Below are 25,961 nucleotides of genomic sequence, written 5' to 3'. Positions count from 1 at the left end.
GACCGAAATGAACTGAATCTTTCCGTGCTCTGAAAATCGGTCTTTGCTCATTTAGTTCAGTATAGGATCGGCGAGCACGAGCGGTTTGGATCGAGAACGAGCGTGTGACTGCGCCGACCGAGAGCGAGAGCTACTTAGCAGAGCTACAAAAAAACATCAAGTTTTCATATTAAACTTCGGTTACTTACAACCTTTTGGCCCGGATCTTACTATCTGTGGACTATTTTGACACTATTCGGTCCCATTCGTTCTGATCATTCCGACCGTAGTGGTCGCTGGTCTGGCTGAACTAAATGAGCAAAAGACCTAAAAGAGCGAACTAGTTCGTGGGAGCGATTGAACGAGATCGGAGCGCTCCGATCAACGAACGAAACGGCACAAGCGTAACGCCGTGTCTTGCGTGGGCGACGGTCGCGCGACCGTCGCCGTCGCGTCTCATGCTTCCATATCGACAAGGTTTGATTTCGTATGCGTCGCATCGCCGTCGCCCACGCAAGCCACGGCGTAATACCTAGTCGAATCAGGCAGCGATCGGCGACGGCGACACAACCGCCGCACTCCGGTGTTCGTCGCTGACTGAAGCGACCCACTGCATTCCATTGTATAAGTAAAGCACCATTCGCGTGAAATTCGCGCCAAAAATTGTTCACTGTACCGACATCAAATAGATTAGAGCAACACTTTAACCGTTATCATACCATTTTCAATCTCCACTTAACCGACGTATCGCATTTATAAAGTATACTTTAAGCGACAGGTTCGGCCGCGGTAAGGAGTGTCGCTTAAAGCAATTAAATAACAACGTAATTTTTCGTAACATTCATTTAACCGACAATCGTTTTATTAAGCAGTTTTTAAGAACCACTTAAGTACAGACTTCAAGATATATGTGCCCGGAATAATCAATTAAGGGACATTACATCGGAAACGAACTCTTTTTAAAAATAGTTTATACGACTGTGGTAATATTGGAGTAGGTTTTAAGTGACACAGATAATATTTTATTCAAATTGTGTGTCGCATAAGGGGTGGTTTTTCAAATTCAGACCTCATTCGTGAATTACTTTAAGCGACATATAAGTCATCGGATCGCCGTGAAACACAATTCAAACGACGCAGAAAAAAACGCTGATTCCAATGATATATATAACTCATTTTCGACCAAAATGTCGCTTAAGTGGTTCTTCCTTTCCACCGTCGATATATTATTATGTAGAGCGACCCTAACCATTGTTGCTTGAATTTACCTTTTAAAATTAATCTTGAACAAGCAGAAATGAACGTATTTACATAATTATATAGGTAACTAAGACCTAAGACTAAGCATTTTTTTACTAGCCTATAATGGTGTGGTGTCCCACTGCACTGCTGGGCAAATGCATAAAAAAACATAAAAACTTTGTAAATAGCTTATAAATCTAATATATTAAGAATAAATGAAAAGTGAAAATTACTGCAACCGGTGAGACTTGAACTCACAGCTCTGGAGCAATACTCGAGAGCTCTGCCATCGAAGCCAGAAAACCTCATCCAAGTCGTGATCAATCTCACCTAAGACAGTCTATGATTTTAAATATGTCTCAGGCCCTTGAGTGTTCATAATTTTTGTGTTGTTGCAATTAAATATCACGTAACGCGGCATTTTTAATGTTTTTGTTGACTTCAACTTACAAAAAGTGACGCCCGAAAGCTGCAACCTGCGACTAAAGACGGACAGCTTTTTTTTTATGGGATAGGAGGCAAACGAGCAGACAGGTCGCCTGATGTTAAGCGATCACTGCCGTCCATGGACACCCGAAACACCAGAGGTGTTGGAGGTGCGTTGCCGGCCTTTAAGATGGGTGTACGCTCTTTTCTTGAAGATTTGAAGGTCGTATCGGTCAGGAAATACCGCAGGCGACAATTCATTCCACAGTTTAGCTGTCCGGGGCAGGAAGTTTCTGGAGAAACGCACAGTTGAGGACTGCCAGCTCAGTGGATTTTACTGAGTTCATTTGACACGCTAAGTAGACACGAGTGCGTTTGCTTGATCTATGGTAGGTATGTATATATGATATCTGTGATCCATCCCTTTTCAATGAAAATAACACTTGTAAACTGAAATATTCCTTTTTGCTGTGTACTTAGCACGGTGGCAACGCGCATGTGACACTGTTTGAGTTGCAGGCGTCCATAGGTTACGGTGACCGCTTTACATCAGGCGGGCCGGATGCTTGTTTCATCGACGTAGTATAAAAATATCACAAAATAAAAAGTGACTAAGCCTCCCTTTTTAGTGTCGAAAGTGAGACAATGTATGGAAATACATACCAAATACCACGTGACTTTCGGTCACATTTATCATACAACCAAAGGCACGTGTTTTTATTCGTGGTTATATCGATACGTGTTTGGTTATTGACGGTACACGATTATCAAAGTCTTGGATCTTAAAGAAACTATACCTACATAGTACTGAGATTGATTACCGATGAATTTGCAAAGGTTTGTCTAGAATGTCTATAGAATATATGCGCCATCATATTAGCTTGCTACATAGACTTGGGAAAAATGTAGATGAAATGAAAGCTTTTAAGCAGCTGTGCAGATTGCTAGCCTCTGGACTACGTCACAATTCGGTAGGTAAAGTTTTCTTCTGATACATACATACATACAACATACATACAATCACGCCTGTATCCCATAAAGGGGTAGGCAGAACACATGAAACTACTAAAGCTTCAGTGCCACTTTTGGCAAATAAGGGGTTGAAAGAAAACGAAACTGTGACACTACAACACGTTACTACACACGGTAATGTATTCTGATACAATACGTTATAAAGATCACGGAAGGGTTACTCTTTTATTTGTACATACATACATACATATAATCACGCCTGTGTCCCATGAAGGGGTAGGCAGAGCACATGAAACAACTCGTTTCAGTGCCACTCTTGGCAAATAAGGGGTTGAAAGAAACCGAAACTGTGACATTGCAGTGACAGGTTGCCAGCCTCTCGCCTACGCCACAATTTAACCCATATCCCACAGTCGCCTTCTACGACACCCACGGGAAGAAAAGGGGTGGTGAAATTCTTAACCCGTCACCACACAGGCACAGGGTTTTATTTGTGTCTGGTATTATTTATTAATTATCTTTGTTTTAGTGACCGAAATGACATTTGTGAAATTTAATGGCAGATGAGGTGACAATGCCTTTGCGCGTGCTGAATGTATGAACTAAGAAAATAAAGTGATACCGACTGTCAGTGTCACTTAGCTGTCATTGGTGTTTTTTTAGGGTTCCGTAGTCAACTAGGAACCCTTATAGTTTCGCCATGTCTGTCTGTCCGTCCGTCCGTCCGTCCGCGGATAATATCAGTAACCGTTAGCACTAGAAAGCTGAAATTTGGTACCAATATGTATTTCAATCACGCCGACAAAGTGCAAAAATAAAAAATAGAAAAAAATGTTTTATTAGGGTACCCCCCCTACATGTAAAGTGGGGGCTGATATTTTTTTCATTCCAACCCCAACGTGTGATATATTGTTGGATAGGTATTTAAAAATTAATAAGGGTTTACTACGATGGTTTTTTGATAATATTAGTATTTTCGGAAATAATCGCTCCTAAAGGAAAAAAAAGTGCGTCCCCCCCTCTAACTTTTGAACCGTATGTTTAAAAAATATGAAAAAAATCACAAAAGTAGAACTTTATAAAGACTTTCTAGGAAAATTGTTTTGAACTTGATAGGTTCAGTAGTTTTTGGGAAAAATACGGAAAACTACGGAACCCTACACTGAGCGTGGCCCGACACGCTCTTGGCCGGTTTTTAGGGTTCCGTAGTCAACTAGGAACCCTTATAGTTTCGCCATGTCTGTCTGTCCGTCCGTCCGTCCGTCCGTCCGTCCGTCCGTCCGTCCGTCCGTCCGCGGATAATCTCAGTAACCGTTAGCACTAAGTAGAAAGCTGAAATTTGGTACCAATATGTATCACGCCAACAAAGTGCAAAAATAAAAAATGGAAAAAAATGTTTTATTAGGGTACCCCCCTACATGTAAAGTGGGGGCTGATATTTTTTTTCATTCCAACCCCAACGTGTGATATATTGTTGGATAGGTATTTAAAAATGAATAAGGGTTTACTAAGATCGTTTTTTGATAATATTAATATTTTCGAAAATAATCGCTCCTAAAGGAAAATAAGGGTTCCGTTTTTCCTCTTTGAGGTACGGAACCCTAAAAAAGTGCGTCCCCCCCCTCTTTAACTTTTGAACCATATGTTTAAAAACTATGAAAAAAATCACAAAAGTAGAACTTTATAAAGACTTTCTAGGAAAATTGTTTTGAACTTGATAGGTTCAGTAGTTTTTGAGAAAAATACGGAAAACTACGGAACCCTACACTGAGCGTGGCCCGACACGCTCTTGGCCGGTTTTGTCTCTTTCTAACGCGAGCGAAGCCGCAGGCAAAAGCTAGTAAATAATAAGAGATAAAAATAAAAGACATACTTTTTTTTATAAAGTATTCTATGACAAAAATCCTCACCTCACCGTCCAAGGCCCTAGGTCACGCGGCCGCGGTAGGCCTAAGAAGCGCTGGCTGGACGTCGTGACAGCGGACATGGAAGAGAACAATCTCTCACCTCAGGATGCCGAAGACCGGGCAAAGTGGAGAAGGCTGAGCAGGAAAGCGGACCCTGGCGCTAGGCCGGGAAAACGCTAGGTTGAAGAAGAAGAAGATTCTATGACAAAAATATATTATTTGCCTATCTTCAAAAAACTTTACCTGGGTACCCAGTACCCAATTGAACCCATAGTTATTATACCAAATATACCATAATAACTTCTATGACACCCACGGGAGGAAATTAAGGGGTGCTGATATTTTAAACCCTTTATGAAATAATCACATTCATGTATGAGTATGACACACGTATATTAATGTTTTATTTAACCGTGTTTAAAAGAAGTCAAAAAGGCGAGTGGTCTGGGTAACAATTTCTGGTGAAGCCAAAGACGCCACGAGTATTTTTTGACTCTTTTTCTACGACCATGCACTTATTTATTTGTACTTCTCAGCTTGAAAATGCATGTTTTCACAGACTAAAAATATGGTAAAGCTACAGGGTGGCTAGCCGAATGGCACAATCGCTCACGAAACGCTCACGAAAGGAAGCGCTAGTAGATATCTATCTCTATCGCGCTTGCGTATTGGCGCGACAGAGCCAGCGGCGTATCGTTTTCGTTTGGCGTCGGAGAAATGCCATTCGGCTACGGGGCCAGGGTGGCTAGCCGAATGGCACAATCGCTCACGAAACGCTCACGAAACGAAGCGCTAGTAGATATCTATCTCTATCGCGCTTGCGTATTGGCGCGACAGAGCCAGCGGCGTATCGCTTTCGTTTGGCGTCGGAGAAATGCCATTCGGCTACGGGGCCTGGTAATCAATCAACGGATGTTTATAATATACTTGACTGTAGTTAAAATAAAATATTTTATACCATGCACGAAATAAACCATCAGATAATTAGAAGAAAAACGTAGCAAAAGTTATGTTTAAATAAAATCTCTATTTAATAAGTCAGGTAGAAATATATAAAGTAACTGAGTTGACCGTGACGTCACTCAATTCGATTTAATATAAATTCCATATTAGCAAGTCGTTCAAATTAGTTTTGACAGTTCTTAAAAAAAGCTGATTTGACTAGGAGGCAAGTAGCCTATTGTACAGAAATTGAAGGTCATAATTGAACACAATTTTGACAAGTTATAGTATTTTATGCAACAGGCGTTTAAAGGAGGTCAAAAAAGACGAGTGGCGTGGGTAACAATTTGAGGCGAAGCCGAAAATTGTTATTAAGACGCCACGAGTATTTTTTGACTCAGTTAAACACCGTTGCATACAATACTTTTTCTACGACCATGCACTTAGTTTTTAATAGTTTTCTTGAATAACTTTCTTGAAATTCACTGTTTCCTGTATTTTAACGCAAAGGTTTGCACTGTCAGCTCAGCTGCCCAAAGCGTTCCCGCGAACGCGCGCAGTATCGTTATAACAATGCGTTGCCATGGTTACAGAGCCAAACAATGCGTTTTCAGTTTTTTCGATACTGCGCGCATGCGCGTAAAGCCGGCGGAGGCTGGCTTTGTGGAATAGACTTTTATGTAGGGTTTTAAAGATCTATGCACGACCCTGTAAATGACGAATAACAGTTCGGGAGTAGAAAAAATTATAAATATATAGTTTTGTACTATGTCATCGTACTAGGCACCCATAGCAATGCATGCGCGTTCCATAATGCATGGCCGAGGTTTTCACCGGCTGACGTAAAGAATAATTTGTCGGATGTTGACTGATATTTACAAGTCCGCGGTAGCTGGGAGAATTTCATTTGCAACTGAATTGTGTTGTGGAATAATTTTGGTTTTGGGTTATTTTTTTTATTGCTAATATTTTATTTTTAGCAAATAAATTAATAGATAAAGTAACGGACCCAATCATGGACAGTTTAAGATAAAATTTTGCCTATTTTTGATATTTCACTGATACATGTAAAAATTCTACCGCTAAGGCCCACTTGCACCAACCACTTAACTCAGGGTTAGTGAGCTGTCATCTGTCAAATTCCATACAAAATGGTGGGTTAACCCTCGGGTTAACCCTCCATTTTCGTTGGTGCAAGTGGCCCTAAGCGTGTTAAAACTTGAATGTCTTATCTTTCTTTTACATTTCAAGCGTATTGCAGAATAGATACTCCTATTGGTTTCTTCATAGTCAACAAATTAAAACGTGGTGTTTTTTCTCCAATCATAGACGGCAGTTCTCCAGTAATAGATCCCCCATTATGGACAGTGAAAATAGTTTAAAATTTTACTTTTAAAGCAAACTGATAACTCAATGAGTCAATTATTATAAAATAGATATTTTTTTCAGTAAATTGATAACTTTTATCTTGCCACCAAAACCTTCAGAAATAACCGAATTAAATGAAACTTCAAAATTAAGCAGCTCTATGCCTCTTGTTTATGGTACAAGGCCGTCACTTTTTAGTAACTAATTTTAGATACTTTTTTATAAGGATTTGTGTTTTTTGTCCATAATGGCATCACCGTCCATTATAGGGTATCTTACTTTAGTCAGTGTCAAAGTAAAATAGGTCTTTAGATTGTTGTAGCATTTTTTATGCCTGTAGGGCCTGACCTGGTCATATACATATTTCTATACACCGTGTTTTTTATTGTTTTCCGTTAACTTCTACATGCATTTAGCTTCATCATCAGAAACCGCCCTGTATATCAGTTGTTGTTAAATGCGATTTTTTTTTTCATGTCGGTACATAATAAATGTATTAATTAGTGTGAGAGGACCTTAATCATAACATTAAAGTCATTGTCAAGGTTTGACGGCACATGTCAAAACAAACAACATTAGGAAGTGGTAAGGGATGCCACACGCGTGTTCAGTAATTCTTTTTTCTAATAATTCGATAGCCGTAAGAGTTATGAGACTACTTTCTTAGAAAAAATTATTGTGTTTGATCTTAAGAATATTTCCTTAAAGTTAACGGAATTCAATAAAAACAGGGTGTATATGACTACGCGCTATGTTGCGGAATTTCATTTTAAGTTCTCGCGCTTTGTACACATATTTAAAGTCACACACAGGTCGAACGCGATTAATTAACATTATTTTACCTTTTTTCCTTTTTCCAACGTTGCGGCCAGGTTGCACTGGCCGTGGTCGCGGAAGACTTCCGAGAAAGAAATATGTTAATTAATCGCGTTCGATCTGTGCGCGGACTAATTCCAAAAGGCCTAGTTACCCTTCGGGTTGGAAGGTCAGATGGCAGTGCCTTTCGTAAAACTAGAGCCTACGCCAAATCTTGGAATTAGTTGACAGAGCGGACCCCAGGCTCCCATGAGCCGTGGCAAATGCCGGGATAACGCAAGGAGGATGATGATCTGTGTGTGATTTTAAATATTCATAAGATTTTGTTCATACTATACTAAACTCCCGCACCATACATCAGAATAACTTCGCCCTCTTGACAGTAGTCATATACACCATGCTTTTTTGTTTTCCGTTAAATTCGACACGTCATTAGGTTCATTATCAGGACCCTGTATATCACTTTTAGTTAAATTCGCAAAAAAAATCATCGTTTTCATTTCATTCATTTCATTTATTTATTTCATTAAACAATACATGATTGTGTTTGAAATCACGGACATAAAATAGACAATATAAGACAATTTGTATATGCTAAAAATATATAAACTAGAGCAAGCATTACATTAACTTCATGATTATTATTATCATACTTAAGAAATGAATTTATTAGTGTGACAGACCCTTAAGACTAACATTCAAGTTAGTGTCAAGTAACTGACGGCACATGTCAAAACAAATAACATTAGGAATTGGTATAGGCTGTCATACACGTGTTCAGTAATTATCTTTATTTTTTTAATAACTCGATAACCGTAAGAGTTAAGACGTTAGTTTCTTAGATAAATTAATTATATTTGATCTAAAGGACCTTCCCTTAAAGTTACCGGAATTCAATAATAACACGGTGTATTTCTGGCCTAGCTTTACTTTTATTTGTCATTTTCATTGACAGGATCGTACACAACTTTTTAATATGCACAATTGAAAAAATAAAAACCACAACAACATTCAATTTACGTTGGTAGCAATACACGCAACACTTTTTTAGGTGCCAAAAACATACTGCGATGCACAAATGCATTTTTGGGGAACAGACTTGTGACACTCCAATAGGCTAAGAAAAAAAAAAGTACTTGTCTTGGTACGAGTACGTAGAAACCATCACTACGTACCTAAACATCTGTGCATGACCCTGGACATAAAAAATAAAAGTAGAAATAAATAAATAGTAAATAAATAAATATTATAGGACATTCTTACACAGATTAACTGAGGCCCACGGTAAGCTCAAGAAGGCTTGTGTTGTGAATACTAAGAAAACGATATATGTAATATACATCTAAATACTTATATACATAGAAAACATCCATGACTCAGGAACAAATATCTGTCACAGAAACAGTATGGGAGTAGGAAAAATAAAATAAATAAATAAAGTAGGTAGGTATAATAAGTATGAGTCTGTCACACCCTCTTATAACAAGGTAAATAAGTCAATATTGCTAGAATATAAAAGTTGTGATGGACCGCGGTTATTGATTTGCGATAAGACGCAGGCTTTCCTAATTTCATAAATAAAGTAGTAAGTTAAATAAAAAATAAGTTCAAAAACTAAAACCCGACTACTATAAAATGTGCTCTAAAAGTACATATGAAACAAGATAGAATTATATACTTTAAGATAAGTACATAAGTGGCATACGACCACGGCTATCTTCTGAATCTCTGCAAGTATTTATAAAATTTACAAACTTATTATAACATTGAGTTTATGTATTGAAAATAATACACAGCTGTGAATTTCATGCATGATAATTTCATAAAACAATTCTATCTTGTTTCATATGTACTTTTTAGAGCACATTTTTATAGTAGTCGGGTTTTAGTTTTTGAACTTATTTTTTATTTAACTTACTACTTTATTTATGAAATTAGGAAAGCCTGCGTCGGGCTTCGCCCGACACCTTAAAGGGTGCCGAAGGCGCCGGGCTTATTACTGCGTGCGTTGGGCTTAGCCCGACACTTTAAGTTAGAGGGTGCCGAAGGCGCCCGGCATAGGACCGCGTGCGTCAGGCTTCGCCCGACACTTTAAGTTAGAGGGCGCCTTCGGCGCCCGGCTTAGGAACGCGTGCGTCAGGCTTCGCCCGACACTTTAAGTTTGAGGGCGCCTTCGGCGCCCGGCTTAGAACCGCATGCATCGGGCTTCGACCGACACTTTAATTGTGAGGGCGCCTTCGGCGCCCTGCTTATGACCGCGTGCGTCGGGCTTATTTTACGTTAGAGGGCGCCTTCGGCGCCCGACACTTAGTTAGAGGGCGCCGCGTTAGTATCGGGCTTCGCCCGACACTTTCAGTTAGGGCGCTGAGGGCGCCGAAGGCGCCCGACACTTAAGTTAGAGGCCCTTCGGCGCCCGGCTTAGGACCGCGTGGTTCTTTAAGTAGGTTTAAGACCGCGTCTACGGATGTATATACACTCTCGTGAAGCAGAAAGAGACAGGTGTAGCTGATAATCAGTATCGTGATACCGCATTTCTCTTTCCTTATGAAAATTATATTAATTTTAGATGATTAACTGGCTTTCAATAATACAGCGCGTAAACGTAATAAGGGTGATAAATGAAACCAGGCGTATAATTCAATATTGTTATCATTAATTAAGAGGTGTTTTTGATTTACTCTTAATTTTCACCCCATAATGAATTTTTGAAAAAAATCTCAGCAGCAATGTACTGTAAACGTGGTTGCAATGACAATCAATGACAACTGTCAACGAGCGTTTAACGGGAGTGTGTTTGCATTACGTTGCGGGCCGAATTAATTTGTATGGATAAAAAAAATATTTCAATTTTAAGTAAAAGTTATCTAATTACATTTTATACGTCCTATACTCACCACTGTTAACACTTTCGCTACCAAGAACCCGACTGTCGGGCACACCGCTCGTAGAAGCGTAGCCGATTACATGGGGAAACCCGTATGTAGCGAAAATGTCGTAGCGCCGCGTAGAGCCCGGTTTCGAAAGTGTTAAGAGGTTCGCCCGTATTAGGTTTACACCCTGTATATTGTCGTAGTGGAAACTCATTATGCCATGATGACGTAACATACCATTCATCTAGGGTGTCCTACAATCTATGATACACGTCAGAATGTCAAAACAGTGTCAAACTACATCTAGTTGTTATTATGACAATTTGCTGTACGAAATTGAACTTTAGGTCGAAAAAATATTGCAAGTCTTTAATAAAATAATTATATAAAGCAGCCAAATTAGTTCCTTTGGCAAAAGCCTTCTTGTGTAACCGCAGTCGGAGAATGCATGGAACTATGGCAGAACGCTTGCGGATTTGCAAATAGTCCTTTTTTCCGAGAAATTAATGAATTATCCGGCTAACAATATATACATATTTGAAATGTGCTAATTAAGCTCTTTCAAATGATATACAACATGTCATCCTAACTTCATTTTATTTTTTTGTTTCGTTACTTTATGACCTCTAGAGGGCGCCATGTTTCGTTTGCGGTGACGTCATAGAGCCTATAACCAGCGGACGATTAAGACGATTCGAATAACATATCGTTTGTCAAATTCTAACGAGTACTTTAGAAATTATGAGGGAACAGATGAACATACATACATACATACATACCCACATACATACCGGCCAAAATCATAACCCTCCTTTTGCGTTGCCGTAGTCGGGTAAAAATATACCTCGGACCCGTACCAAAATATTCAGAATTTATTGATCAACAAAGTATACAAAAAAACTACATTAAAACGTGCAGAGTATACTAAAATATTTTTTGCTGAGTTGCTGCCTGAAGTGGTCGTATAATTCAGAATTTTGTATTTATTTCAATAATATAGGTCTTCAAGATCACGTGTATCAAAGCGGTCAAATTCCTGTATTTTCAGAACTTGATTGGCTTTGGTAACTGGGACTTCGGGTGATCGTAATAAAAGCTAATTTACAATGTTCTTCTAAACGTGTGGCACGTTAAAGGTATGAAGGTAATGTAACCTTGTGTTTGTTTCGGGTTATCGTTACACATGGTTTTATTCATAAATGTTTGTAGAATATAATAGAATAGAATAAACATTTATTCGTGAACACAGGCAAGACAAAATACACATAATAACAACAAGACAGAAAGGAATGAAGTGCCACGAAATGGCCTCATCTCAGCGTGTTGCTGGTGACTTTCAACTTGTAAATACTACAATACAAACTAGGACATTTTATTATTATCATATCAGCCGTCTATCACCCACTACTGAGCATAGGCCTCTCTTCTAGTATGCATATCAGCCGTCTATCACCCACTACTGAGCATAGGCCTCTCTTCTAGTATGCCAGTCCAGCGTGCTTAGCCGAATAGCACAAACGCTCACAAAACGCTCGCAGAAATGCCATTCGGCTACGGCACCAGGCCCCGTAGCCGAATGGCATTTCTGCTACGCGAAATGAAAACGAAACGCCGCGAAAGGTAGGCTGGCATATTCTACGAGCGTTTCGTTTCGTGAGCGTTTGCGCCATTCGGCTACGTACCCTGGACTAATCTCATCCAGTTGTGAGTTGTGACCCGTAATTTTCCGGATGTTGTTCACCCAACGAGCCAACGGATGCCAAGCGCTTCTGATATCTATGGTTTGAGCAATTATAAATACGCAACCCGACCTAATATCAAAGCCATACTTTTCTCTCGCAAGTACAAGTTTATGTTAAATCTCTAAACATCATGACCCGATTGCGAGTCCATTCACTGCACCCGGTAACTCAATATTTCTTGCGACACCGTCGATATATTCAAATTAATCTTTTCATGACCCGCTTTTGTATTGTCCGAGCCTGTTGTACTTTCTTAGCGAGTGTTTGCTTCAAACCACGGCCCAAGATTACGAAAATGTCTGTCAACATTGAAGGAATGGACTGGGATAATCCCAATTAGGTCTAGTTTTTTTTATACCACGTCGGTGGCAAACTGGACGCCTGGAACTCAGGGGGTGTCACATGTGCGTTGCCGACCTTTTAGAAACTTGTACAGTTGTACACTCCTTGTTTGAAGAACCCCATACTGTAGCTCATCAGGAATACCTCGGGAGGGAGTTAATTCCACAGCCGGAGCGTCCGCGGGAGAAAATTCCTCTGAAACCGCACAGTGCACGGCCAATACGGCCATTTAGGTTGCAACTGTCGATGGCGAGCGGTGCGATGATGAAAAGTGGCCGTTGGCATCATGCCAAACAATTCTTCAGAATACAATCCATAGTATAGGCTGCCGGCGTATCATGCTGCCAATTTTATGTGGATAAGTGATAAAATTGGCAGCATGATACGCCGGCAGGTCTAGTTATTGGGATTGTCCCAGTTTCCTAACAATTATTTCTGTTCCAAAAAATACTGGAAAAACATGTATGATATTTTAATTGTACCGTACCTACATAGGTTAGGTCAAGCAAGGAATGCTAAAAAAATATACGAGAAATGTTTGAAAAAGTTTATGGTTTCGAAAACTGTGGCCCAAGCTTTTCGCTTTATGCCTACCTTCGTTATGCTTAGCCTAGTTGCGAAAAATGCATTGTTGCGAATAGAGTTCTGAAATTGGAACCAGCCACCTCCTAATTACCTCCTTTAAGATTTCAAGCGAATATTCCTTGTCTAAAACTATACCGAAAATAAATACTAACTTAGCCCAACTCTCGTGCTATACACAGACGTTGGGAATACAGATCTCAGCTATAAAAGACTTACATTCAAAGACAATTCATGTCGCTTATAACAATCTCCTCAAAGAAAAGTAGCGTGAAATATAGAATTACAAGTGCTACTTAAATCAGAATGCGACTCGGGCCTTGGTATATCATTTTTTTTAAATAAATTCTAAACAGTCTGCACCTGCTATTTGAGCAGTTTGAAGTGACAATTTCACAACCTAATTCGATGCTCAGTCACCTTAGGTTATCATCATTGGCCACATCATCTTTCCAAGTGATAGTTGCAGCGACTAATTAAAAAGGCAGGTATTCTGACGAGGCAGTCTACAGCCTACATTGGTTTTGATGACTGTACAAGCCAATGGTGGATCGGCTTTCCTGCCGCATCGATCACAGACGTGCCTTGACTCCTGGTGACACCATTGATGATCAGTTTGCAGGACGGTAACGGCCTGTCAGTTAGAAACTGACAGTGTGGGCGTCATTAGAAAAATTCCGGATTGCTTCAGGGTGAGATTAGCTCAAGATAAACGTCACAATCGCTACATTTCGTAGGTAAGTGTTTGGTAGTCAGCTGTTCCTATTTCTCTTCTGTGTACATGTCCGTACATGTTATGTTATCGTCATGAATAAATGTCTTTTTATCTTTTTTTTATCTTCTGTAGTAGCGCGACAGAGCCAGACAGCGTTTCGATAGCGACGTAGAGTCAACGATTTGTGGCAACCAGTAAGCCATGGTGGCGGAAACTTCTGAAAAATCGTGCATTTTAAGCGTTTTGGTTTGCGTGTCCTTCAATTGCGATCTGTCTCGAGCTCCTGCCAAGAGTTTCTGGTCGTTGCTGATGTTATAATATCCGTCCATGAGAAATGTATAATGGGAGCCTGGGGTCCGCTTTGACAACTAATCCCAAGATTTGGCGTAGACACTAGTATATACGAAAGCGACTGCCATCTGACCTTCCAACCCGAAGGGTAAACTAGACCTTATTGGAATTATTCCGGTTTCCTCACGATGTTTCCTTCACCGAAAAGCGACTGACAAAATATCAAATGACATTTCGCACATAAATTCCGAAAAACTCATTGGTGCGAGCTGGGGTTCGAACACGCGACCTCCGGAACGAAAGTCGCACGTAATACTTACCGCTAGGCTATGCGCTTATGAGAAATGTATAAAGGTAGCGTTTTAACGTGTGAAGGCTTGTGATAATAGTGAGTAATAATCGTAGTGTTCTCTCTGTGTGTAATGACGCCTAGGAATGCTATTTCTCAGGTGTTAAAGCGGCAAAGGGTCACATATTTTACGCGAAAGCTGAGACCACTTCCCGTTCTTGAAGACCTCAAGGAAAAGAAACTCATCTAATTCAATTAAGGCAAGCCAATGGAAATCGAGTTCTGCGGCAATACAGGATATCCGAACACTTCCCTACTATCTACTAAACTGGCTTTACTTAACTTTTTTCCTAGTTGAAGGTGCATTGGGGTAATTTTGAACACAGAATTAATTTAAAAATACCTAGTTAATCAGTACATTTTCTGACTAAACTAAGCCATTTCCACCGAAGAGCTGGCGACTTCCTCGCACAACGTATCAGCATTGCGATACAGCGAGGAAATCTCGCCAGTATCCTCGGTACAATGCCTCAAGGCTTAAGGCATTAACTAGCTTTTAAGTTTAGTCTTAGTTTCTTATATAACTATGTAAATATGTTCATGTAAATAAAAAAGCCATTTCTACTTTCAATAGTGTTGCTAAAGAAATTGGTGTTTTATAATAAGTTTATGTTAGTGGCGTACTAGAGGAGAGGCCTATGCTCAGCAGTGGGCGATAAAAGGCTGATATGATGATGATGATGATGAAAATATTGTGTGCAACTTGGGGTGTACTCAGAATATTGCAAACAATTGTCTTTTCCCCTCACTAGCTCGGAAACACGTGTTTTGTCATTCAATACCAGCGGGTAAAAACGCATTTTATCCACTAGTGGGTAAAGTAATTTGACCTTGAATAAAGTCAAATTTACTGCTTTAAAATTGATAAAAGTAGGTAAATCTAGTAATAAAGATGATTTACCACCTGTGGAACTACTGGAAGCAGTGATAAACGCATTTTTTGCGTTGTAGTTTCCTCGCTGTAGTGAGGGGAAAAGTTTTGTGTTACACTCGGGTGCAAATGTATTTTACTTCTCGTGTGTTAAAAAACTCGCAAGTTCAGGATTCTATTCTCGAACCACTCGCTTCGCTCGTGGTTCAACTATAGAATCCTTTCACTTGCTCGTTTTTCAATTCCACACTCGGCGTTAAAATACAACTTTGCCCCCTTGTATAACAAATAACTATTAAATCGTTCTGGCAAGCCGTCGCGATTTAATTTACTCTCGTTAACAATATTTAACTTTTGCTCCACATTGCTCAATGTAATTCTACCTATCATAATTAGGTATATAATCTTACGATCAATCTCAATATGTCTCTAGGTCTCTACGATGATAGAGTAACTCCAAATTTTACATCTCTCTTATTAATTGAATGGTTGTAATGAAACAGAATAACCTAACCACAAAATTAAAATATTGAAAAAACCACCGACCGCGACATAGTGGACCGATTTTCATGAAACATGGCTAAGAACACCCCCGACTAATTCAGCTTTAAAAAAAAATGTAAACCTAAATCGGTTCATCCGTTCTGGAGCTACGATGCCACAGACAGACACACACACAGAGAGCACATGACAAGGGTCGTCATGGAAATCGAAGAACCAAAAAGAGGGCCAGGTCGCCGACCGACGACCTGGATGGGCACCATTTCCAAGGACATGAAGACGACGGACTTGAAACCCGAAACTGCACAAAAACGCCCAGAATGGCGTCTTAGGACTAGGAGGGCCGACCCCAAGAGACATGGGAAATAGGCTCAGGAAAAGAAGAAGAAGAGACAGACACACACACAGACAGACAGGCATACACGTCACACTTATAACACCCCGTCGTTTTTGCGTCGGGGGTTAAAAATAACCATTTTCAGAAATGGCTCCCGTTTAAAATTGTCCGTATGCACCTTACGGCCCAGCCACGACATTGGTCTAAGCGCGACAGCGGTGAGCGGCAGCCATACGTGCGAATGAAAAGTCCAATCGCTGTGTCTCACTCCAATGTATGGCCGCCGCTCACCGCTGTCGCGCTTAGACCAATGTCGTGGCTGAGCCGTTATAGTATTATACGCTTATTAGTCTCTTGGCAACTGCCTAGAGCTATTTCTATTATGGCAGGGAAAGTTCAATTTTATGACCTATACCAAGCCAGGTTGACGTGATTGGGTTTACAAGTCAGTATCATTTTATCTCAGTTACGTCATGGTACCTACTAAATATATGAGTGAAGATAGTAAATCAATACATAAAAATATATACATTGATTTGCAATGTAAAGCACAAACATATAATAGTTATTTGTTATACAAGGGGGCAAAGTTGCATTTTAACGCCGAGTGTGTAATTGAAAAACGAGCAAGTGAAAGGATTCTATAGTTGAACCACGAGCGAAGCGAGTGGTTCGAGAATAGAATCCTGAACTTGCGAGTTTTTTAATACACGAGAAGTAAAATACATTTGCACCCGAGTGTAACACAAAACTTTTCCCCTCACTATAACGAGGAAACTACAACGCAAGAAATGCGTTTATCACTGCTTCCAGTAGTTCCACAGGTGGTAAATCATCTTTATTACTAGATTCACCTATTTTTATCAATTTTAAAGCAGTTCATTTGACTTTATTCAAGGTCAAATTACTTTACCCACTAGTGGATAAAATGCGTTTTTACCCGCTGATATTAAAGCACAAAACACGTGTTTCCGAGCTAGTGAGGGGAAAAGTAAATTAATGGCCCAATTGTAAGATCGTGTAACTCCCGATGACGCGCTAATTCATCAAATATTACTTTATTGGCATGAAAATAAGGTCCAAGGCCCGCGTCTTTCTGAATGACATGATCAACGTAAGTTTTTTTTTTATACCACGTCGGTGGCAAACGGGTATAGTGTCACAAAAAGGGTACCCAACAAACAAAACAACCTTATAAAATCAATCTATAAGGGCTAAACACTCATAGTAGTTTTAAAATAGCATTCATTATGCCAGAGTTCCTTATAGCGGCTCATTATAAGAGAATTTGGCCTAATAGTACATTTACTCTTATAATTTGGCCTGGTACACGTTAATAAGTCAAATTTATATGACTGCAATAAGGGTTTAAAAATATTTACTCTTATAGTAGCTCATTATAAGAGGATTTGGCCAATAGTACATTTACTCTTATAACTTGGCCATGTACACGTTAATAAGTCCAATTTATATGACTGCAATAAGGGTTTAAAAATATTTACTCTTATAGTAGCTCATTATAAGAGGATTTGGCCAATAGTACATTTACTCTTATAACTTGGCCATGTACACGTTAATAAGTCCAATTTATATGACTGCAATAAGGGTTTAAAAATATGTATTCTTATAGAAGCCATTTAAAATGCCTTATCGCTGTATAATATTCAAAGCACTATAAAAGCTTTTGTTATGGCCAATTATTCTTATAAAAGCAATGCATAAGATAACTATGATGCTTTATGCCTCATAGGAGCATATTATAAAACGTCTATCCAGCAAACAAATTATAGCATGTTATAAAGTATTTAAAAGAATTAAAGCAATACATTTTCTCTTATACAATAATTATAAAGGCATTATTCTTGAAAGTGTCGTATTAAAAGTTTTTATAAAACTTGATTCGTCATTTTGAAAATCCAGCGAATGTGAACAATCTGATCCCAACTTATCGATTAGTGGTTCCGTAGAGGATGCCATTATGGAATAATTATAAGAATATGCAGGCAAGCAGCAGTGACAGTAATACAGGTATATCGTTAAATGATGAATTGAGTTTGGATTTAGCTTAATAATTATAGTTTTTGTTCTTATTTAAGGTGTCTGTAGCTCTGCGGTGAAAAATGTTAAGGTATATACAGCGGGGCCGCGGGGCAGATCTCGACTGGAGGGCAAATGTGACTGGTCCATTGTTTTCATGATTTACAATGTTTACATTATTAAATAGAGTGTCCACCGGTTATACCAGACTAGCATGCACTCGGAGGTGGCCAATTATACATAACTGAGCGTATAAGAGACTATTACCAAGGCACTCAGTTTTTTTATCCATCAGTACCTACTAATATAAATTTTTAAGATTAACTTTATTAGAATAAGTTCCAAAACTGTATTCCTTACTTTATGGACTTTGGTCTGAAATAAAAAAAATATTTTATTGCGGATTATCATTGTGAATGTTGGACGATCTGAATAAGTGAATACAATGTTCGACTATTTTAAGAAGAAACCGATTTTATATGTAGTTCTTTTGGGACTAAGACAGATTGAAATTGAGGACAAATAAAGCCAAACTCACTGTTTTTAAGATATTTATGTATGTGCAACGAAACCAAACCGATACAAGTAACTTTATAAGATTAATATTTTCAGTTCTATTGCTCACGATGTTGCTGTTTCAATGAGTCTACATACTTCAAAATATTAATATATTCTTCAGAGCGCTTACACGGTGGTAGAAATTGTAATTAACTTATCAGTAAATTTCCAAAATAATAAGTAGTTTCTTTTATCGAGGTCTTCATCAAATTCACAAAAGATATATTGATTTTCGTTTTCTTGTTTTGAATTATCAGCGTCATCTTTGCTTGGTGTGATTTTCTTACAACCTAAACTATTTCCTGCGTCCTCTTCCATTTTGATCATTGTTTTTTGATCCACCACTCCGGGCTTATTTTTGGGTGTAAGTAATGATTGTGACTGATTTTCTCCATCAGAATATGTGCCGTTTTGTAGTTCATCTGTAATAAAAAAAAATTATTTGAAGTCTTAGGCTAGGCTGTTTATAGTTATCGACACAAAGTCCATTGTGATGGCGGTACTGAAATCGTCTGTGGTTTTCAATAGCACTTACTTACTAAGAGGAGGAGAAGAGTTGTCATCTTCACGTCACTAAAAACGGCTGACTATGTATCTCATCCACAGATTCTGTAACAATAACCATAATAATAAATATCAAATAGAGTATTTGACTCAGCATTTACAATAAATCAATAGGAAGTAATAAAATAAGGCACCAGAAGATTAAATATTCCGAAGCACAAGTTTGTTTTAAATTGAAAATTCTAGGTATAACTTTCTAATGAAATATTGAAAATATCAGTATTACCTGACATGCTGCGGACTACACGGTTTTATTTTGTTCTATGCCGGTTAATCGAACCAAACCTTTATCAAAGCGTTCCCCAAAATACCGGTTTAAAAAGAACGGTCTTTCGAACAAAAATGCAAAGGTTTGCGCCAAGTACATGATAACTAGACAGCGGATTTCAGGTAGCGATTTAAATATTAATATGGATATGACTAGTGCAACTTTTTAAATACATGTCATATGGTTTATAATCTATTATTATTACCTACATCGCACACCACAAACTTCACTGAATAATTAGATTAAATTAATGTTATTTTTTCAACAAACTACATTTTAAAAAAAGTATTTTATTCTAAATAATGGACTTTCAATTTAAATATATAGAAGCGAATTATTCTTATTTTTATATTCTTTGAGCCGTAATAGAAGTTTTTACTGTGCAATGCGCAGAAGAAATATTAAAGAAATAAGTATAAATAAATATTTTTTTTATTTTTATTTATTATCATTATAATTTTTGCCCAATATTCACAAAAGCATCCAAAAAGGGTTTTACTTTTATGTTCCCATACATTTTTTCGTGTGTAGAAAAAATAATAAATATTGTATGCGAGTCATATTCATATTAATATTTAAATCGCTACCTGAAATCTGCTCTCTAACGATAACGTTATGAATTTTTAACTGGTATCCGTTACAAATATTTAACTAGATGGTAAGGTTCGGGATTTCACTAATTGTGAGAAGGAACCCTAAAGATATATAAAATGGCGAATCATAAGTAACACCGGTGGCTATTATAAAGTTTTTACTCTTATAGAGTATCTGTAAATGATGTGCTTACTGCTTTTACTCTTATAACAGCCTTGCTCAAGACATGTCAAAATTAATTAACCGCATTTTTAGTACAAAACCGTTGAAATACAAGGGCGCATTAATAATACAACACATTTTATATCACATTTCACCATGAAATTGGTTTCCCACACCGTTTTCATAATAAATAAGCAAATAATTTATAAGAGTACTATTTTTGGCATTATAAGCCACTATAAGACTAATTTTTGTTAGTTGGGTAAGGCCTGAGTGGAATAAGTAGGGGGAGAGTTGTAACTCCACACATCAGTAAATGCGGGTTATTTGTATGGGCATAGTTAAGTGACATCTAGCGACAATCACGCGTCAAACAGCGTGAATTAACAGTGCCGTGTCAAAACCATTTATTATGTATTTACTAGCTTTTGCCAGCGGCTTCGCTCGCGTTAGAAAGAAACAAAAAATAGCCTATGTCACTCTCCATCCCTCGAACTATCTTCACTTAAAAAATCACGTCAATTCGTCGCTCCGTTTTGCCGTGAAAGACGGACAAACAAACAGACACACATTTATAATATTAGTAATAATATAATTTAAGGTACTAACTTTGAAAATGAGTGCTTCATTTCGCCGTTAAACGTAAGTTTGGCGAAAAACACTAGAAACTGTATAACTGTAATTTTTGTTTTCAATTTTGTTTATTGAAGGTTATAGGATGATTTGAAATTTAAACTGGCCATTCATGTAATATGGCGGAAAACGTGACAACGTAAATATAGCATTTAATATTCTCATACAAAAAAGGGTAAAAAATGGACGACCATTTAGGTTTTTGCAAGTCAATGTGAACGTTCATTCATGAAAGCCTTGACGGTAAAATGTAGGCTATTATTGGCATTGAATTGTAGGATATTGTTGTATGTGCTCTGCCTACCATGTTTTGGGAATACAGGCGTGAGTTCATGTGTGTGTGTGTAAAAATTATGTATCTGTCTCAACAATTTTTTTTTCCAATCAATTTCCAATTCTTACATATGTAATACTACGTTGTAAATTAGATCAGGATAAATAAATAAATAAATGGCATTAAATAAATATTATAGCCAAACAGATTGAAGCCCCACGGTACGCTCGAAGGCTCTGTCGCGCCAATACGCAAGCAACGATATATATAATATACAAATACTTATATACATAGAAAACATCCATGACGATGACGATGATGAGTGATGACTTAAGAATTTTTTTTATCAAAGACAACAGCGTCAACCAAAAAGATAAATGTTTCATTTGTTTAAGAAATTAGATGTTAATACGAAGATTTAAAATTCAAACTGGGTTACGTAAAAATTGTAAAATCAAGGAAAAAAAAACTTTTTTGGTTAAATGACATAAGCCTCTAAAAAAATTCGAATTTGTTAAAGAAATTACATGTTTTTTAATTAATAATACACTTTTTAGACAGAATTACACTTAAAGGGTTTTCAGATTATCCGATCCGATATCGGAGTTGATTGCAAATGTCAAAGGAAGTGCCTTTAATATATAGGATATTAGGCCTAATATCATACAGTGTGTAATCATTGATCCTTTTAAGGGCGATAAATTACATAATTATTAGTTCCAACGGCCGCCGCGCCGGCGCCCCTAGCATACGCTACTTTCCTTCTAATCAGATCAGCTTCTTTTTGAGATCTGTCAAATCGAATTAGGATGATTCGTTAATATGGAATTAGAATGAAATCGATTCGAGTGACGTCACGGTCAACTGATTTAATTTATATATTTCTATGTGACCTGATGTGACTTAGAAATTGGGTTTAAAAATAACTACAGTCCATGGTTTTCTGATAAATATCTGATGCTTTATTTCATGCCTATTATACTTACCTACACTATTTTATTTTAAGTACAGGCAAGTCCCCTATAAATGTTGGACATGCTCATAAAATCTCCTTAATATTGCCACTCAGTCACGCACGTTGCTAATGTCATTAATATTTTTTAATCGATTATTTATGTATTTTACTTGCAACACCAAATATAAAATACATTTTTCATCCCAATAGCCGACAGCTTGTTTAGTCGAGTGGTTTAATATGTTGTTAGCCTACTAGAAACATGGTCATCTATTGTGGCATTATGGTATTGTGTGTGGTCAATAACGTGTGCGTTTTGCACCGGTTATAGAAGAAATGGGACGAATTATCGGACTTACTGTACGGGGTGTTTAGAAATGGTTTAAATTAATTTTAGAAAAAATATATCCCATTCAGAACACATGAAACTTGTGAGTGCCATTAAATTAATTTTAGAAAAAATATAATTCGGTTGTGAGATTATTTAAAAATACCCCTGGGTATCATATTTTGATAATTTGGATCTCTAGTCCTAAAAAATGTAGGTATTCGTTTTAAAAATATTTACAAACTTTGCGATTCTTAGAAGAAAAAAGATCTACAGCTATATACAATCTTTCATTTTTAAGGAGGTTTTTTTTTTTCAGGCAATATCACGTCCGTCAGATATGCAGACTGTAATTTAACTTTAAACATGTGGTGGCTCAAATCGTCGGGTCTGCTAAAGAGTTCTGTTTGAAAGCTATGGTGTTTTGGAGATGAGGTAATATGAAAATTACAAAAAAAAGTTGTTGTGTTTGGAAAATAACTCAGTATTTTATACACTTTATATACTATATGGTCTGCACCTGAGCGACTCTTTTGCCTAACATTTAATGGTTTTTATTTAATTTTATAGTTCCACCCTGTATATAGTGAGTACTTGTGTGGCAAGGCGTTGCGGAGGCGGCCAAGCTGCGTACAATATGCATGCGCAAACGCTGCCCGTGCGCACGCGCACGAGAAAGTACAGCTCATACAAATATTGTATAGTTTTGGTACTGAGCCTTATTGTCCCAGATTTGTAAGAACCTCTTTTTGACACATGACAGCGTCCACAATACGTAAACTCGCGCAACCTAATGAAATTTTAAATAAAATCCTTTAATAATATTTTAAAAAATCAAGTACTTAAAAACAATATTTCGCTTATTTTAAACATAATCTAGCACATGTTACATTTTTGCGGATCTTCGTTAGTGAGTATTTTACGATATTAATTTATCACGCAGGATTTACTTATTATGACATTTATCATTCATTTTTATTTTTAAACTAGTGCTGTGTCAGTCTCTCATTTCGATTCAAATGACATTTCAGTAAGTTGATAGAAATCGTACATTTGTTTAAGCGCCTCCTTGTACAATAGGGCCTAATCGATTCAACCAATTCGAAATTAATCGTTAGATTTGGCAAACGATACGTCTTAGCCACATCGCAACATACTTCAAAACAAATGTGTCAAAAATGTGAACTTACAAATCCGGGACAATAGTGCTCCCAGTATGCACCATTTAAGAACATCCGGCACATAATAGATGTTTTAGATACGTCACTAAGTTTATATATAGGATACGGATCGGATATCCCAGTGTCAAAATCGACATCATTTTAAGCAATATTAAACCATAACCAAATTGTATCGAGACGTAATAATTTTAACCTCTTAACATAAGTATTTAAATGCCAGTATTTTATTTAAATTGAAAAAGTAATGAGCCGAATTTATTTATAATAATTTGAGTTAAGTAGGTATAATTTTTGACCGTTGTAAAATATAGTTTCGCCATGTCTGTCTGTCCGTCCGTCCGTCCGCGGATAATCTCAGTAACCGGTAGCACTAGAAAGCCGAAATTTGGTACCAATATGTACATCAATCACGCCAACAAAATGCAAAAATAAAAAATAGAAAAAAATGTTTTATTAGGGTACCCCCCCTACATGTAAAGTGGGGGCTGATATTTTTTTTCATTCCAACCCCAACGTGTGATATATTGTTGGATAGGTATTTAAAAATTAATAAGGGTTTACTAAGATCGGTTTTTGATAATATTAATATTTTCGGAAATAATCGCTCCTAAAGGAAAAAAAAGTGCGTCCCCCCCCTCTAACTTTTGAACCATACGTTTAAAAAATATGAAAAAAATCACAAAAGTAGAACTTATAAAAACTTTCTAGGAAAATTGTTTTGAACTTGATAGGTTCAGCAGTTTTTGAGAAAAATACGGAAAACTACGGAACCCTACACTGAGCGTGGCCCGACACGCTCTTGGCCGGTTTTTTACGCATGGATTTACAAAATTCTAGTATACATAAGTTATTTTAGAAAAGTGCAAACTAAAATATAAAGTCACAGCCAACAAAGTGAACAACCGTTATTTGAAGTTTGACATCTAAATAATATTTGCACGAGGCTGACCGGTCTTAAAATCGGTGCCAACTTCGCTTAGTACGACTTTATCAAAAGTTTTCTGCTCAGTACGAATGGCATTTATCAAAGTTTATCTACTAGCGCTTCGTTTCGTGAGCGTTTCGTGAGGGCTGCCGGTGCCGTAGACGAATGGAATTTCTGCGACGCTAAACGAAAACGAAATGCCGCCACAGGTAGTCTGGCTCTGTCAGGCCAATACGCAAGAGCGACAGCGATAGATATCTACGGGCGTTTCGTTTCGTGAGTGTTTGTGCCATTCGGCTACGTGCCCTGTACTTTCGTCCGTCCGTCCGCTGTCCATCCGTCATCGTCAATATGGTCAAGGCATTGTCCACTCGGAAGGATTACGGCTTTCATCCCATTCTGTCGCTGCCGTGAACATGGCTTTTTTCGATGAAATTAGTTATGAATAAGTGGGCTCGCGTTATTGTTCCGCCGAGGGATGCGCGAAGGATTTATTTATATTTTATCGATATCGATGAATATCAAAAATGTAGTGTAGTGTGATTTCGTGATTGGTAATAAAGTGTCAGCCACTCTATAATCCTGTTTTTAATAGGGATTTGGTCTAAAGTTATCGTATAGCGTCCTAATATTACGATAACCCCGTTCCCGTTCTACAAATTTCCACTCCGTCAAAAAAAAAAGGAATTTTACAAATGTAAACACAGAATATGTGTAATTTAGTTCAGATACTTACATAAGCGAAATGAATAGTGACATAAAAGACCTTTCCAGTGGATATCAAAAAGTAACAGAGTAACTTTCGTGAAATACTTATACTAAGATTTTAAGAAATCTACTAAGATTTTTTAAATTTTGTATGATAAAATCTCAGTAAAATGTAACAAAACTGTCAAAATTTTAATATCGATAACAAAAACGCGTGTCGATATAATTCAACTACCAGGGACATCACTACGTGCCATCAATGTCCGATCTGTCGCCACGGTGGTAGGCAAGGTGACATCTTGACCACCTTTGCACCAACAATTGCATGGTGATGATCGATTTGCCATGTGGCACATGCTAGCGGGCGGTCTTAGTGTGGAGGTGACTTTATTCACATTGGTTAAGTCGAAATCTTTTAATTATTAGTAACTTGGATAAAGACTATCCTATCGCATGGTATCATTTATTTACTTCCTTTCCCGGTACACAAATTTCTCTGCTTTGCCTAAAAGATGACTGGTA

The sequence above is a fragment of the Leguminivora glycinivorella genome, chromosome 23 (genome assembly GCF_023078275.1).
Source record: "Leguminivora glycinivorella isolate SPB_JAAS2020 chromosome 23, LegGlyc_1.1, whole genome shotgun sequence".
Lineage (NCBI taxonomy): Eukaryota > Metazoa > Arthropoda > Insecta > Lepidoptera > Tortricidae > Leguminivora > Leguminivora glycinivorella.
This window is presented reverse-complemented; position numbering follows the sequence as displayed.